Source organism: Grampus griseus (genome assembly GCF_964374135.1).
Source record: "Grampus griseus genome assembly, chromosome: 3".
Classification (NCBI taxonomy): Eukaryota; Metazoa; Chordata; class Mammalia; order Artiodactyla; family Delphinidae; genus Grampus; species Grampus griseus.
In genome coordinates, this window is record NC_139019.1 from 115,197,353 (window position 1) to 115,213,056 (window position 15,704).

The window sequence follows — 15,704 nt, forward strand, 5'->3', positions numbered from 1 at the left end:
TTGCCCTTCACCTGTAAGATAACATAACATTTGGGAATATTAGTTAGAACTTTATTTAGATGACACTAAAAGAATACAGAGGACACTACAGTCTTAGTTTTATAAAATGGACTAAAACCAGAATCCTAAGGGTGACCCTTGGCTTATATACAGTTAAACCTCTGTAGAGACTTTGAAGGTAGACTTTCAGGCATATTAACAATATTTGCTCAACACACCACTCTTTCTAGTGGTACAGAGAAACAAAGAGACTGTTCAAATTCAGAACTGATTAAACCCAATGCTTCCATTCAGAGATAGTTGTTTTTTTTTTTTAACATCGTCTTTGGAGTATAATTGCTTTACAGTGGTGTGTTAGTTTCTGCTGTATAACAAAGTGAATCAGTTATACATATACATATGTTCCCATATCTCTTCCCTCTTGCGTCTCCCTCCCTCCCACCCTCCCTATCCCACCCCTCTAGGTGGTCACAAAGCACTGAGCTGATCTCCCTGTGCTATGCGGCTGCTTCCCACTAGCTATCTGTTTTACATTTGGTAGTGTATATATGTCCATGCCACTCTCACTTTGTCACAGCTTACCCTTCCCCCTCCCCATATCCTCAAGTCCATTCTCTAGTAGGTCTGTGTCTTTATTCCCCTCTTGCCCCTAGGTTCTTCATGAACTTTTTTTTTTTCTTAGATTCCATATACATGTGTTAGCATACGATATTTGTTTTTCTCTTTCTGACTTACTTCACTCTGTATGACAGACTCTAGGTCCATCCACCTCACTACAAATAACTCAGTTTCGTTTCTTTTTATGGCTGAGTATGTACCACATCTTTATCCATTCATCTGTTGATGGACATTTAGGTTGTTGCCATGTTTTGGCTATTGTAAACAGTGCTGCTATGAACATAGGGATGCATGTATCTTTTTTTTTTTTTTTTTAAATCTTTTTGGCCACTCCATGTGGCATGTGGGATCTTAGTTCCCAGACCAGGGATGGAACCTGCACCACCTGCATTGGCAGCGCGGAGTCTTAACCACTGAACCGCCAGGGAAGTCCCTATCTTTTTGAATTATAGTTTTATCTGGGTATACTCCCAGGAGTGGGATTGCTGGATCATATGGTAATTTTATTTTTAGTTTTCTGAGGAGCCTCCATACTGTTTTCCGTAGTGGCTGCACCAACTTACATTCCCACCATCATCTGTAAGAATTAAAAAAAAAAAAGACTTAGAGGGCTTTACAGAAGAAAAAATTTATCATTTGCATTTAATTTTTGTGATGAGGTAATTTAATCCAATTTAATCTTAGTGTTAGATAACTGATGTAATTCCTTAATTGCTAATTTAAAGGGTAGTTCTTTTCTGGATTATTTCATTTTGGCTATTCCATTTCATTATACTGAGCTGTGGATTTCCTTCTTTTTCTTGTTCTGAGATTTCATTATTAAATACTGTCATAAGTAAGTGGCTCATCAGTTGTATTTTGAAAATGTTTTATTGCTATGTTTTATTTTGTTAGTATTAGACATTATGATTTGAAGAGTGTGTTGAAAGCCTGGTTAATTATCAGATTACATATACTGGTTTATTAGGTTAGACTGCAGACTGTTCTTGAAACTGAAAGTGCTATGATAACTCAGAAAACGCATTCATTGTGACCCATTTCAAGTTACACGGAGGATAGGAGCCTTTGCTAATAGTCCATTTGCCCTGTGCAACTCTGATACGTGCTTTGTTTCCAAGCAAAGATGCATTGTTACTATTCTCTCATGGTATGTTGAATATTTCATTATGTTAAATATTTCAGTATTAATCTAGACTCTTAATCATGGTTTGTGAAAAATGATAGTGCACTGAATAAGGCAGAGCTGAAAGGGTAGATTATTATTACTGACGAGTCAGTGTTCTTGGGGGTTTTCTGTTCTGGGGATCTCTAAATTGGCAAAGGTTTCTTATAATCATCTGTTACCATTTTCTTGCTTCCTTGGACCTGGGGTCATCATGTTCTCAGAAAAGCTCTGGACTGACTTTGAAGTGTATCTTTAGAAACCTGTCATTTTGCACAGAAGTGGATAAGTGAAATGTGAGCTTGATCCCTTGGGAGGAGGGGAAAAAACTCAAGGAAATGGAAGATGGCAACCCTTGAGAGAAATTTAAGCTTCTTTGGTGTCATTAAGACCTGTGAAAGAGGTAATGTTTTCTAGGTATCTTTATTGAGTTAGGGTCTAAGGTCGTGTTTAGTTTGCTGTATCTCAATTGCAGGGGGAAGGGTTCAGTTAAATACAATGCATTTATTAAGCCTGCCTTTTTTTTTTTTTTTTTTTTTTTGCTAATCTATAACGGGAGAGAGATTTCTTTGCACACACATCGGTGTTGCTAGATGAAATCTAAAAACAGTCGAGCCAGTTCAGTTAATCATTTATAGAATGTTGTTAGATGAAAGTTACCATGCTCAAAAAAGGCATGATCTCTGTACTTAAAGGAGCTCTCAGCTTTATGGGAGATGGACACACTGTTATCGTGCTATGTGGCAAGTGCTGAAATAGAGATGCTTGTAAAGTGATGGGGGAACCCAGAAAAGAGGGAACAGCTCTTTCTATGAAAGCAGAGGACATTTGTGTGAGCCTTGAAGGAAGATGGAAGAGTCTGGAGGGGTGCTCTGGGCAGAGGATAGGGGTTATATAAAAGTCTGGAGACTTATACTATCTGGAGAAGAGTTTGGAGTAGAGGCAGGTGATGAGGTTGGCAGGCCATTGTGAGTAAGGTTTGTAGGAGTTTCCGCTTCATCCTGCCTGTGGTGGGGAAGCAATGCCAAGTTCTTTTCAGAGGAGAGTCGATTCCATGACAGTGATAACTGGGGCTGTCTGGAGAGTGATTGGAAATGAGAAGACCCCTGAGAATGGGAAGGGTTAGTAGAGTGAGATATTTACTAAGATGCAGAGGAGGGGAGGGAAGAGGAGGAAAGGGGCCTAGAGTCTCCTTCTAGGGGACCTGGTTTGGTGGAGCTTTGGTAGGGGGAGATGAGGAAGGCCAAGGGGGAATAGATGGGGAGGAAAATGCTTGGCTCGAGCCTTGTGGGGTTTAAGGAACTGAGCTCTGCGGTCATGTGCGTGAAGTCCTTTAGATTGGGAAAGTGCTGCTCTGGCCAGGAAGGCACTTGCTGTTGGCTTTTGGTCTTTACTATGGTTACTGTAAGAGGTGGGGTTTTCTCCTTTGTCTTTGAGGGTTTTTTTCTGGGGCGGGGTGTGCATTTCAGGATTTTTCAAGTATTATAGAATGGTATTTTCAAGTTAAGAAAGATAACTTCCAGTGCCTTCTTAATTTCTTTGCTTATTTTTTAGCCTTATCTTCTGCCATTTCACTATCTGTCTTATATTTTTCATTTACACTTGTGGTTCTTGGAAGGTGCCAAAGTTCTCTGGTCCCTTTGCACAAACTGAAACAACCGCCCTCCCTCCCTCCCAGTACATCGGATCTTCAGTGAGGACTCTCTGGCCATTGGGGATTCCCTCCTGGGTGCTCCTCTTTGCACTGGTGGTTCACTGTACAACTCTATACTTTCTGTTTTATTGTAACTATTTTCCGTTCTATACTGTGAGCATTTCGCCCAGCTGTTTTTGAAATTCTTCAAATGTACAGAAAAGTTGTAAAAGTGTAATACAACGAGCACTTGATTCTTCAGTTTACCTAGTTTCATCAATTGTTAACATTTTTCAAATTTGCTCCATTACTCTATATAAACTTTTTTTCTGAGGAATTTGAAAGTAGACTGCAGACACCAAGTATTTCACCCTTAGGTTTTTTGGCATGTAACTTCTAAGAGTAAGGACATTGCCTTACTTAACTACACTATATAAGAAATTTTACATTGATATAGTAACATGATTTCTTTTAAAGAGTGGTCCAAGAACCAGTGTCTGCTCTCCCTAGGAACTTGTGAGAAATTCAGACTGTTACGTACTACCCTAGACCTACTGATTCAGAATTTGCCTTTTAACAAGATGCCCAGAAGTACTGATCTCATGTACAGTCCATATTCATATTAAATTCCACCAGTTGTCCCAGTGATGTCCTTCATAGTTTTTTTAATCCAGGAATCAGTAAAAGATCCCATACCTCATTTAGTTGTTGCATTTCTTTAGTTCTTTTTTTTTTTCCCAAATTATATTGTTTTTAAAAATATATTTATTTATTTGGCTGCACAAGATCTTAGTTGCGGCATGCGGGATCTTTGTTGCAGCATGCAGGGTCTTTTTAGTTGTGGCATGCGGGGTCTTTTTAGTTATGGCATACGGGATCTAGTTCCCTGACCAGGGATCGAACCCGGGCCCCCTGCATTGGGAGCATGAAGTCTTAACCATTGGACCACCAGGGAAGCCCCCTGTGTCTCTTTAGTTTTGATTTTCAGTCTTTTTTTTCCCCCATGACATTGACACTTTTGAAGAGTTTAAGCCAGTTTTATAGAATGTCCACAGTTTGGATTTGTCTTATTATTGCCACTTTTGGCAGGAACAGTACATGTGTGATGATGTACTTTTCTCAGGGCATTGAAATGATTGTCAGGTTGTTCTACTGGTGGTGATGCTAAGTTTAAACAGTTGTGATTAAGTGGCATCTGCCAGATTGTTCCATTTAAAGGCAACTTTTTCCTTTTGTACTTAATAATTAATTGCTGTGATGATCTGGTAGGGATTTCTAATTAGTCTTTGTGTCCCTGGCACCTAGCAGGATCCCCAGGGTGTGGTAATTGGTCAGTCATTGACAAGTGAATGACAAACTAGGTCATCAAAGGTATACATTACAAGTTTTAGAGATAGTTCTTTCTTGCTTTCTTACTCAGTCTCGGTAACTTCCTATACTCTAGTTAAGTTCCGGCATCTTTTCTCCTGGCTCTCCAAGAAAAGTACAGTCCTCTTCTTCCTGCGCACTTCTCAGCTGTGTGAGAAGTTTCTCTGCCTTTTAGTCCCATTGTTGTAAAACAAAACCCTCTTTTTTCTCCCTTTGTCTCTTTTCTCTTGTGCTTCCAGTCCACATGCTGGTTTCATCTTTGTTTTTCAGACGAGAGTCATCCAGTTTCTTATGGAAACAGGGACTTCCTGTGTATCCATAATCAGTTCCCTGTTAGAGGGCTTAGTGCAATTTTCTCTTAAACACTTCCTTTGTTGATGGTCTCAACCATGTCGAGTGGAAGCTAAGTAAATGAACAAAGATATCCAGACCACACTGCAGTTACTTCAGCAGCTCTGGAGCTTGTTTTTGTTTTTTCCTTCACTTGATCTCTCTCACCTCTTCTTGCTCTATGCTCCAGCCACATTGGCCACCGCTTTCTCTAAGCCCTGGGAGATGCTGCCTTGTCTCTGTTACCTCTGCCTGCAGCGCTCTTCCCCCAAATAATTCACTTGATTGGCTCTTCCTTGACTTTCAGATTTCAGCTCGTGTTACCCAGACAGAAAGGCCCTGGAAGGACCCTACCTAATTGCATTACCATTATCCTGCTTAATTTTCTTTCTAGCACAGATATTGTCTTATTTGTTTACTTATTTATACTGTTACTACAGCGTAGTTTGACGAAGGCAGAGTTTTTGGTCTCAAATAGTGTCTATACAGAGAAGGCACTAAAATATTTGCTGATTGAGTGGCTAAATGGTGGACTGAACATTGTTTTTTTAGGTTTACCTTTTGTCCTTTGCTTAGTGCTCTTGGTAATCATTGTGTCTCCTAACGCTTGTGGCATGGAAGTTCTTTCATTCAGTTGTTCCCTGTGTTTCCCCCGTTGCCTGTTTTTTTTTTTTTTAAATACGTATTTATTTGGCTGTGTCGGGTCTTAGTTGCGGCTTGTGGGATTTTTTTGTGGGGGCGTGCGGGCTTCTCTCTAGTTGTGGCACACGGGCTCTGGAGCTCGCGGGCTTAGTTGCCCAGTGGCATGTGGGATCTTAGTTCCCCGACCAGGGATGGAACCCGAGTCCCCTGAATTGGAAGGCAGATTCTTAACCACTGGACTGCCAGGGAAGTACCTCCACATTGCCTTTGGTACTCTAGAGAAGATAAGAAACAAAATGAGAGTGATGGTATGTTTTATTATGATTAAAAATAATTATCTTTAAAAAATAATTATAATAATAAAAGTAATCATAATTATAATCTTAAAAAAATAATAAAGATCTAGCCAAGTGTCCTTTTTCTTATAGATCTATATATACCTGGAAGTGGAGTGACAACTTGTACTATGTGCCATATAAGTTCCTGATATAAAATGTATTTGTATATGAGTTGATCACTGGTTTATGTAATCCAGTATTCTGCTGTAGATGGAAACTTTTTACTTTGATTGTGTTTTGGCTCTCAGGTTTGACCAAGGCTAAGCATTTTTTTTTTGGACAATGATATTGTACTTGTGATTAGAAAGAAACTGTGCTTTTTTTTGTGGTGGTTGGAGGGGAACAGGTTTTCTTTTTGTTTACATGAATCTGTGCTTTTTTTTAATATATAAATTTATTTATTTTATTTTTGGCTGCATTGGGTCTTTGTTGCTGCACACAGGCTTTCTCTAGTTGCAGCGAGCGGGGGCTACTCTTCGTTGCGGTGTGCAGGCTTCTCATTGCCGTGGCTTCTCTTGTTGCGGAACACCGGCTCTAGGCGCGAGGGCTTCAGTAGTTGCAGCACGCGGGCTCAGTAGTTGTGGCTTGTGGGCTCTAGAGTGCAGGCTCAGTAGTTGTGGCGCATGGGCTTAGTTGCTCTGCAGTATGTGGGATCTTCCCAGACCAGGGCTCAAACCCATGTTCCCTGCATTGGCAGGCAGATTCTTAACCACTGTGCCACCAGGGAAGTCCCTGGAGTGAGTTTTAATCATAAAGGTTACCTTTTTTTTTTTGACAGTAACTGGGAGATTTGAGAGTTGAGATTCCACCAGCTGTGGTAACTCTGTTTAATGCAGATGCAACCTGGCATCCCTACGACTGCCCTGAGTAATCCACAGTCCTATATCTTGTGCACTGTGACAGTTAACATTACTGTGGGTACTTTAATTTCTAAATTTCCTAATTTGCATTTAAATGAACCATTCTAACACTGCATTAACTTAACCTTGCTGTTTAAAAAAAAAATTGGCATTTAGTAGCTAGGTGCGGATATTCTAAAGCTTTGGAGCAGACAGATTTTAAGACTAATGTGGCCATTCTGTTGTAAATGAACATTTAATATTTTTGGAGAAGGTATATAGCTCTTTGCACAAATGAGACAGTTTGCCAACAGTCAGCCTCCTTGGTTCTGATGGAACTATGCTTTTATTTTCTGCTTGTTGCTTCTCCATTTCTCTTTCGGTCATGAATATTGCTAGTCACATGCCCACCATCTCTGCCCCTGTCTGAATTTATAGTGAACTTTTGCTTTATAGCCAGGATTGCTATTTATAAGGTAATGAAGACTGAGTAACTACAGTTTAACTTTTATTTCATTCCACTAAGCGTGATCCCTCCTGGAAAAACCTAAGGTTGCTGTAACTCATTAAGGTTGGCTGGCTCTAGTAGGTTTTGTAATAGGTCTTGTGAAGGAGTGCTCTGTAAGTTAATTGGAAAACTAGAAATTGCCAAGAGTTTAAAAGTTATTTGTTTAGTTACTTTAAACAATGTCATTAATTGTAGAGAAGCAGAAGCTATGACTAAGATTGAAGCAGGAACTTTGTCTTGGTAGGCTTGTAAATATTTCAAAATCAGATTGCATAAATTTAATTCAACTAATACTGTGTCTGCTCTGCATAAAGCATCTTTGCATAAAGTACCTTGCTAGCAACTTAAGGCATATAAAGAAACATAAGCATAGTTATCAGGTTAAAACTTAAAATACAGGTAGGAATACCACAGGCTAAACCTGGGAAAAATCAACTATGTTCAATGAAACACTTCAGAGGCTACTGAGAGACCATTTAAATGAAGGGAATACTAGAATTTCAGAGCTGGAAGGACATGGAGCTTAGAATTCAACCCCTTTCATTTTATAGATGAGAAAACTGAGGATCCAGAAAGGTGAGGTCACTTGTCCAAGGTCAGAGAATAAATAAATGACGAAGCTGGTTCCGGGAGCCGTGTTCTTTCCAGAGAACGTATTTTCATTAGATTTTATTTTTTAAATTTTTTTTTAAACTTTGAAGAGGTCAGTATTCTTTTTTTTAAAAATTAATTTATTTAATTTATTTTTGACTGCGTTGGGTCTTCGTTGCTGCACGTGGGCTTTCTCTAGTTACGGTGAGTGGGGGCTACTCTTCCTTGCAGTGCACGGGCTTCTCATTGCAGTGGCTTCTGCTGTTGTGGAGCACAGGCTCAGGCACATGGGCTTCAGCAGTTGTGGCTCGTGGGCTGTAGAGCGCAGGCTCAGTAGTTGTGGTGCACGGGCTTAGTTGCTCTGCGGCATGTGGGATCTTCCCAGACCAGGGCTGGAACCCGTGTCCCCTGCATTGGCAGGCGGATTCTTAACCACTGCGCCACGAGGGAAGCCCTTCATTAGATTTTTAAATGTTCTACCTCTGCTGTTTGAAATCCTTGTAGGGTTGGGGTCACCAAGAGCATAACTTGATTCTGTAGTATAGTTTAATAACATTTGGTGTCACTCTTGGAGGGGCCTTTGATTAAAGATGCCTCACAAGGCAGTCTGCTTCCATCATGGTTATTGAAAGACTTGAAAACACACTGAATGGGTTCTCAGTTTTCAAGTGTCAGTATATTTCAAGTTTCTCAATGGAAGTGAGTGATTTGAGTCTTTTGCCTTAACACCTCCCTCCTCAGAGACAGTACTTAAGAGGATGTGGAGTTCTGGGATGTGGAATCAATCAGAAAGGACTTCAGGGGAGAATCTTGTTTAGTGATTGCAAAGTGGTGACCAACAGGGCAAACGTGTTTGTCCCATACAGTGGTAAAATCTTTTGGAACAAGTTTCTAACATTAAAGTTGGGAGATTTAATGTAAAAATCTGCAAGTTTGGATCTCTTAAAAAATCGAATGATCTGCTAACCAGAGGTGTGCATGATAAAGATTGCCTGGAGCTCATGGGAAGCTGGGCACATGCTTTTCCCATTTACCAGTCCCTAGTGGGTCTCCCCACACCCAGAGAGGTCAGGGTCGTTTGCAGTTCATTAGTGTGCTTACACTCTGCCTTCTTTTCCAGTTAATAAGAATGTGAAATTATTTTGTAATTGGGAAAACAAAAGACCAAAAAGACTGTTTTTTTGATAATTTAAAATTTATTATCAATCAACATGTGTACAGATCATCAGGGGACTCTTGTTCTTTCTCTAAGGCAGTCCTAATTTTTCTCCAAGTGTCTGAAGCCTTTTTCCCCGTTACTGGACTGGTCCAGTCTTCCCAGGCTCACCTTGGGCAGCTTGCTCCCTCTTTGAGTTATCTCCAAACAGCTTTTCTTCTCGGCAGGTTCCCTGTGGCTTGAGACCTTGTCTCTCTCTCAGCTCAGGACTCTCATCCTCTCCAGTTTTGCTCATTGGGCCTGAGCAATGGATTCTAAAACCATAAGAATGCATGTGTATGGTGTTTGGATCTTGTTTGCTGGTTTTCAAAAGTAATCAAGTCCTCAGGCCAGGTGCCTTTCCTCAGGCAGGGGTTGGGCTAAGTGCTTTTCCCTGAGCTCCTTTCAAGAAGGCTTTTTATTTCAAGAAAAAAATGAAAAAGTGTGTTTCTTTGGGAAAGTGAATTGTTGTATGTTGTACTTGTTTAATAATTAAAATCCAAATGTGACCACGTCTTCTTGCAGCTAACTTCACTTAAGTTGTCTTTTGACTCCTTCCCTCTGCAACCTTTGAAAGATTTTCTGTTCTGTGTTGATACAGTGGCTGGAATGCTAGGATACAGAAATGTGGGATCCATGGGGAAAAATCATTCCTTCTGAAATGTCTTATCTTTGACATTTGATGACATTTGCTTGAGCTGTTGTCAGTCCTGTAGCAATCTAAAGGACTCCCATCTCCTAGGGTTTGCTCACTTGGGCTGATGTTTAGTGGGCAAATAACCTTTAAAAACCAAAGTATAGGCTTGACATAATATGAGTGTAGAGAGCAAATTTGCCCACTTGAAATGAAACAAATTCCCTGGAAATGGGCATTTTGTGTTACCAGATTAAGCAAATCCACATTCCTTTTGGCATTCCATCTTCAGCGATTCTAGAATTTTTAGATGATGCCTCCAGTAATATTTTCAGCTATATCTAAAGGAGTCTACCTGTTTGTGCCTCAAGCATGCATTTATGGGAGAGGATACAAACATATTTTTTATAGTAAAGTTGTTAGGAGTGTACTGGTCACAGACATGCGCAGTTCTACCTTGTCCTGGTCATCATTCAAATATAGGATTTAGATGTCTGATGTTGCTTTCTGTAGAGGGTTTAGAACTGTGCTGTCCGATAAGGTAGTCACTGGTGGCTATTTAACATTAATTAAAATGAAATAAAGATAATCAATTCTCAGCTACACTAGCCACATTTCAAGACATCTCTCCCTCTCCTCTCCTCTCCCCTCCCCCCTTGTTCTCTCCCTCTCCTCCTCCCTTCTCTTCTCTTCTTCTACCCCTCCCTTTCTCCATACTGTCTCTCATTTTCCCCTTCAATTTCCCTGTTCCTTGTCTTTCTCCTCTCTTCCTTCTTTTCTTCTCCTTCCCACTCTTCCTCCCACTTTCCGTTCTTCTCTGTATATATGCATATATTTAATACATTAGTTTTTTCTAAACCATATGAGAATAAGTTGCAGACATCATTCCCATTACATGTCACAAGGACATAGCTACAATATAATGACGGGAATTTGAAAAGTTAACATTGATACATTACTATTGATTATCTATTTCAGAGTCCCTGATCAAATTTTATCAGTTGTCTCAATTTTTTTTCCCTCCTAATACAATTTTCAGTCCAGAATGACTGCATTTAGTTTTCATGTCTTTTTTAGCCTCTTTTAATTTGGAAGAATTTCTCAGCCTATCTTTGTTTTTCCTACCTTGACATTTTTGAAGACTGTAGCTAGTTATTCTGTAGAATATCCATCACTTTGAGTTTGTCTGATGTTTCCTCATGACAAGATTGAGGTTAGATAGTATTGGTAGGAAATACCACAGAAGGTGATGCTGTATCCTTCTCAGTGCATTGTACCAGGGGGTACATGATGTCCATTTGTCCCATTATTAGGGATGTTAATTTTTGTCACTTGACTAAGGTGGTGTTTGCCGGGTTTCTGTACTACAGAGTTATATTTCCCCTCTTGGTAATCAGTAATCTGTTGGGAGTTACTATGAGACTATGTAAGTACTCAGTTTCTTAGTAAACTTTTCATCTGTTTGCTTTAGCATTCTTTGATAATTCTTGCCTGAATATTATTATGATGTTTCCTAAATGGTGATTTTTCTAAATATGTTATTCCTTCCCTATTTGTTGGTTAATTTCCTATTACAGAGGAACTTTTCTTCTCTTTTGTTCATGTTAGCGTGGACTCATTCAGCGGATCACAGTCTGTTTAATTTAATGTTCACAAAAGCCATCTAAAGACATGATAGTCTTTTTTTCTTTATTATTATTTTAATAAATGTATGTATTTATTTATTTATTTTTGGCTGCGTTGGGCCTTCATTGCTGAACGCGGGCTTTCTCTGGTTGCAGCGAGCGGGGCTGCTCTTTGTTGTGGTGCGCGGGCTTCTCATTGCAGTGGCTTCTCTTGTTGCGGAGCACAGGCTCTAGGTGCACAGGCTTCAGTAGTTGTGACATGCAGCCTCAGTAGCTGTGGTGCATGGGCTTAGTTGCTCCGCGGCATGTGGTATCTTCCCGGACCAGGGCTCAAACCCGTGGCCCCTGCATTGGCAGGAGGATTCTTAGCCCCTGCGCCACCAGGGAAGACCCCTATTATTATTATTTTTTTCTTTTCTTTATTTTTTTGGCTGCATCGGGTCTTAGTTGCAGCACAGTGGATCTTTGTTGAGGCATGAGGGATCTTTCGTTGCGGCTCGCGGGCTTCTCTCTAGCTGCGGTGCATGGGCTCCAGAGCGTGTGGGCTCTGTAGTTTGTGGCACTCAGGCCTTCTAGTTGAGACGCGAGAGCTCAGTAGTTGTGGCGTGCAGGCTTAGTTGCCCCATGGCATGTGGGATCTTAGTTCCCCGACCAGGGGTCAAACCTGTGTCCCCTGCATTGGAAGGTGGATTCTTTACCACTGGACCACCAGGGAAGTCCCTGATAGTCTTTTTCTAAAAAGTAAATGATAGTTTTATTTTATAAATGAGGAAACAAGTTCAAAGTGATTAAGTGATGGTCAAGCCTGCCTTTTGATTATATTGTCCTCCTTACAATTTGTAAAATAAAGATTGTACTTTTTTTCATTACAAAAATAACTTTCTAAATATCTGTCATTTTATAAAATCATAAAATACAATTATAAAAAAGAATGTTAAAACCACTCATAATCCCCAAATCTTAGAGGTAACATCATTGTTAATATTTTGGTTTATATATCCCCCTGCAGTTATACTTCATATTGTTTTCAAAATCCCCTTTCCGTCTTCAGTAGTATGTATTTTGAACATTTTCTCATAAACCTCTACATTTTCCCCATTTTTAAAATGAGAAATTTCAGATATACACACCCAGCCACACACATGTCTTCCATCTAATTTAACATTTATGAATATCTTTTCATAATTCCTTGGTCTCTATGTGTATGTATTTTTACTTTCGCTGAATTTGAAAGTTGCAATCATCTTGACATTTCACCCCTAGATATTTCAACATGCATCTCCTAAAAATAGTCCTTTTTCTATATAGCCACAATTCATTATCACACCTATGAAATTGAGCAGTAATTCCATAATATAAATATTAAAAATTTACCAATTTCCCTGCAAATGTCTTCTTAATAGCTTTTTGTTTCAAACTGGGATCCAAACAAAATACATGTGTTGCATTAGATTCTTATGTCTCCTGAGCCTTAAAGTCTGAAATATTCCCCACACCCCCCCATGTTGACTTTCTGACAAGTTAATGTCCTGTTGTCTTGTAGGATGCCTTACATTCTGGACTTGTCTGTTACCTCATGGTGTTGTTTAACATGCATGTGTATCCCCTATAAACTTCTATACTTCATATAAACTTGCAATACAGTCTAGGTTAGGGTTTCTTAACCTGCATTGAATTTGAATTGGAAAAATTTTGTCTTTGTTGTTAATAGGAATTTAGCATTTCCTTCTTTTATTAACAATAGAAAACCAACTCCAGTTTTCAGTTGAACCTCTAACTTTGTCCCACTAGTAGGAATCTCAGTGCTTTTCATATATGTAGCAATTGTAATGTATCTTGAAAAAGTGCGTGTTCATTATTACTTTGAAGTAGTTATCAGACTTCTTGACTTTTTTTTTTTTTTAATTTATTTTTGGCTGTGTTGGGTCTTCGTTTCTGTGCGAGGGCTTTCTCTTGTTGTGGCGAGTGGGGGCCACTCTTCATCACGGTGCGCGGGCCTCTCACTGTCGCGGCCTCTCTTGTTGCGGAGCACAGGCTCCAGACGCGCAGGCTCAGTAGTTGTGGCTCACGGGCCTAGTTGCTCCGCGGCATGTGGGATCTTCCCAGACCAGGGCTTGAACCTGTGTCCCCTGCATTGGCAGGCAGATCCTCAACCACTGCGCCACCAGGGAAGCCCCTTGACATTTTTAAAAAAAAATTATTTATTTTTTTGGCTGTGTTGGGTCTTCCTTGCTGTGCGCGGGCTTTCTCTAGTTGCGGCGAGCGGGGGCTACTCTTTGTTGCAGTGCACGGGCTTCTCATTGTGGTGGCTTCTCTTGTTGCGGAGCACCGGCTCTAGGCACGCAGGCTTCAGTAGTTGTGGCACACAGGCTCAGTAGTTGTGGCACACGGGCTTAGTTGCTCCACGGCATGTGGGATCTTCCTGGACCAGGGCTCGAACCTGTGTCCCCTACATTGGCAGGCAGATCCTTAACCACTGCACCGCCAGGGAAGTCCCTTGACATCTTATTTAATATGTTAATAAAGAGCATATATATTACTGCATCGCACATTTGTAAAGTATTTTTATAACTAAATTTCAATATATGTGTTTCTTTGGTAATCCTTTTTTTTTTTTTTTTGCGGTATGCGGGCCTCTCACTGTTGTGGCCTCTCCCGTTGCGGAGCACAGGCTCCAGACGCTCAGGCTCAGTGGCCATGGCTCATGGGCCTTCCGGACCGGGGCACGAACCTGTGTCCCCTGCATCGGCAGGCGGACTCTCAACCACTGTGCCACCAGGGAAGCCCCCTTGGCGGTAATCCTTTGAATTATATTTCACGCATTTCAAAAAAGTTCTGAGAAAAGGTCTATAGCTACCCTGTGCAGTACTGAAGCCACTAGCCACATGTGGCTATTGAGCCCTTGAAGTGTGGCTTGTTTGAATTTAAATGTGCCTTAAGTGTAAAACACATCCCAGATTTCCAATACTTAGTACTTATGTAAATGTCTCTAATTAAAAAAAACTGATTACATAACGAAATGATAGTATTTTAGATATACTGTTTTAAATAAAATATATTATTGAAATTAATTTCATCAGTTTCTTTTTACTTTTTTAACACGGCTACTGGAAAAATTTAAATTACATAGGTGGCTTGTATTATATTTCTATTGGACAACATTAGTCTATAGACTGCTAAAGGGATCCGTACATTGAAAAAGGCTTAGAATCCCTGTGCAGAGGCTTCATTAGACTCAGGTTAAACATTTAATTTTAATTTTGCTGTTGCACAGATAATTTTGCTCAGTTTATAGTAATACAGAGGCTCTTGAAAAACATTTAAAACTTTTTTTTCATTAAGAGTACTTTCTAGGAAACATAGGGCACTTCATATTTCATTGGGTTAGGCATATACTATCAGAGTTGCATTATTAGCAATACTAAGTTTAGTTATTTAAGGGGATGATTATTAGATCCCAACACTGTAAAGGTGTATCCTCCCCGCTTTGTAATTAGTAAGTAGCCTGTTCAGGTGGTACTTCGGCACCTTACAAATACCCTGTTCCCCAATAGCCTATCACCTAATGGTGTTAACATTCATTGATAATCCGTGTTTGAATCAGTTATCCCACTGGGGTTTACAAAATGGTCATTTTCTAATTCTATTCTATATTTATGGTACAGAAATTCTCTTCCCATCCCCTTTCTTTTGAGGATCCCTGTGGTCGTAGGATAGCTATCTAATAGGCAGTTACAGTTATTCTTCTTGATACTCAACTTGTGAATTTAGCCAATGGAGCCCTTGGTTCTAGTATCTTGTTGATATGATCTTGTTAGTCTTTGTGTCTTTCCTTGCTTTCTGCGCAACAGGATGTATCAGACCTTTAATAAGCCTTTTTTTTTTTTTTTAAGGAAATAGTATTTAATAGCAATGAAGACCTGGGCAGTGAGAACACTAATTTTTGTTTTTTTCTGAATTTTGTCAGTATAGCTTTTTAAGAGTAGCACAGTATCCCCTTGTGTGGTTGGTTGTGTGATTTATTCAGTGATCTGTTTGAAATTTAGGTAGTTTCCAGTTTTTAATGATTGTATACAGTGCTGATGTGAACATCATTGTATCCAAGTTTTTACATGTACCTTAATTTTTCCTAGAATAAAAATTGAGAGGTAGAATTTCTTGTTCACAAAAATGCACCCTAAAAGGTTTTATATTTCTATGAACAGTTTGTTGTCTGGAAAG

At 39.8% G+C, this 15,704-nt stretch overlaps 1 protein-coding gene across 1 annotated transcript in view; it reads left to right on the top strand.

Annotated features, from left to right (window-relative positions):
• CTNNA1 (catenin alpha 1) overlaps positions 1-15,704 on the top strand; it is a 178,928-nt gene that overhangs the window by 11,399 nt on the left and 151,825 nt on the right. The gene's annotated exons all lie outside the window — the stretch shown is intronic.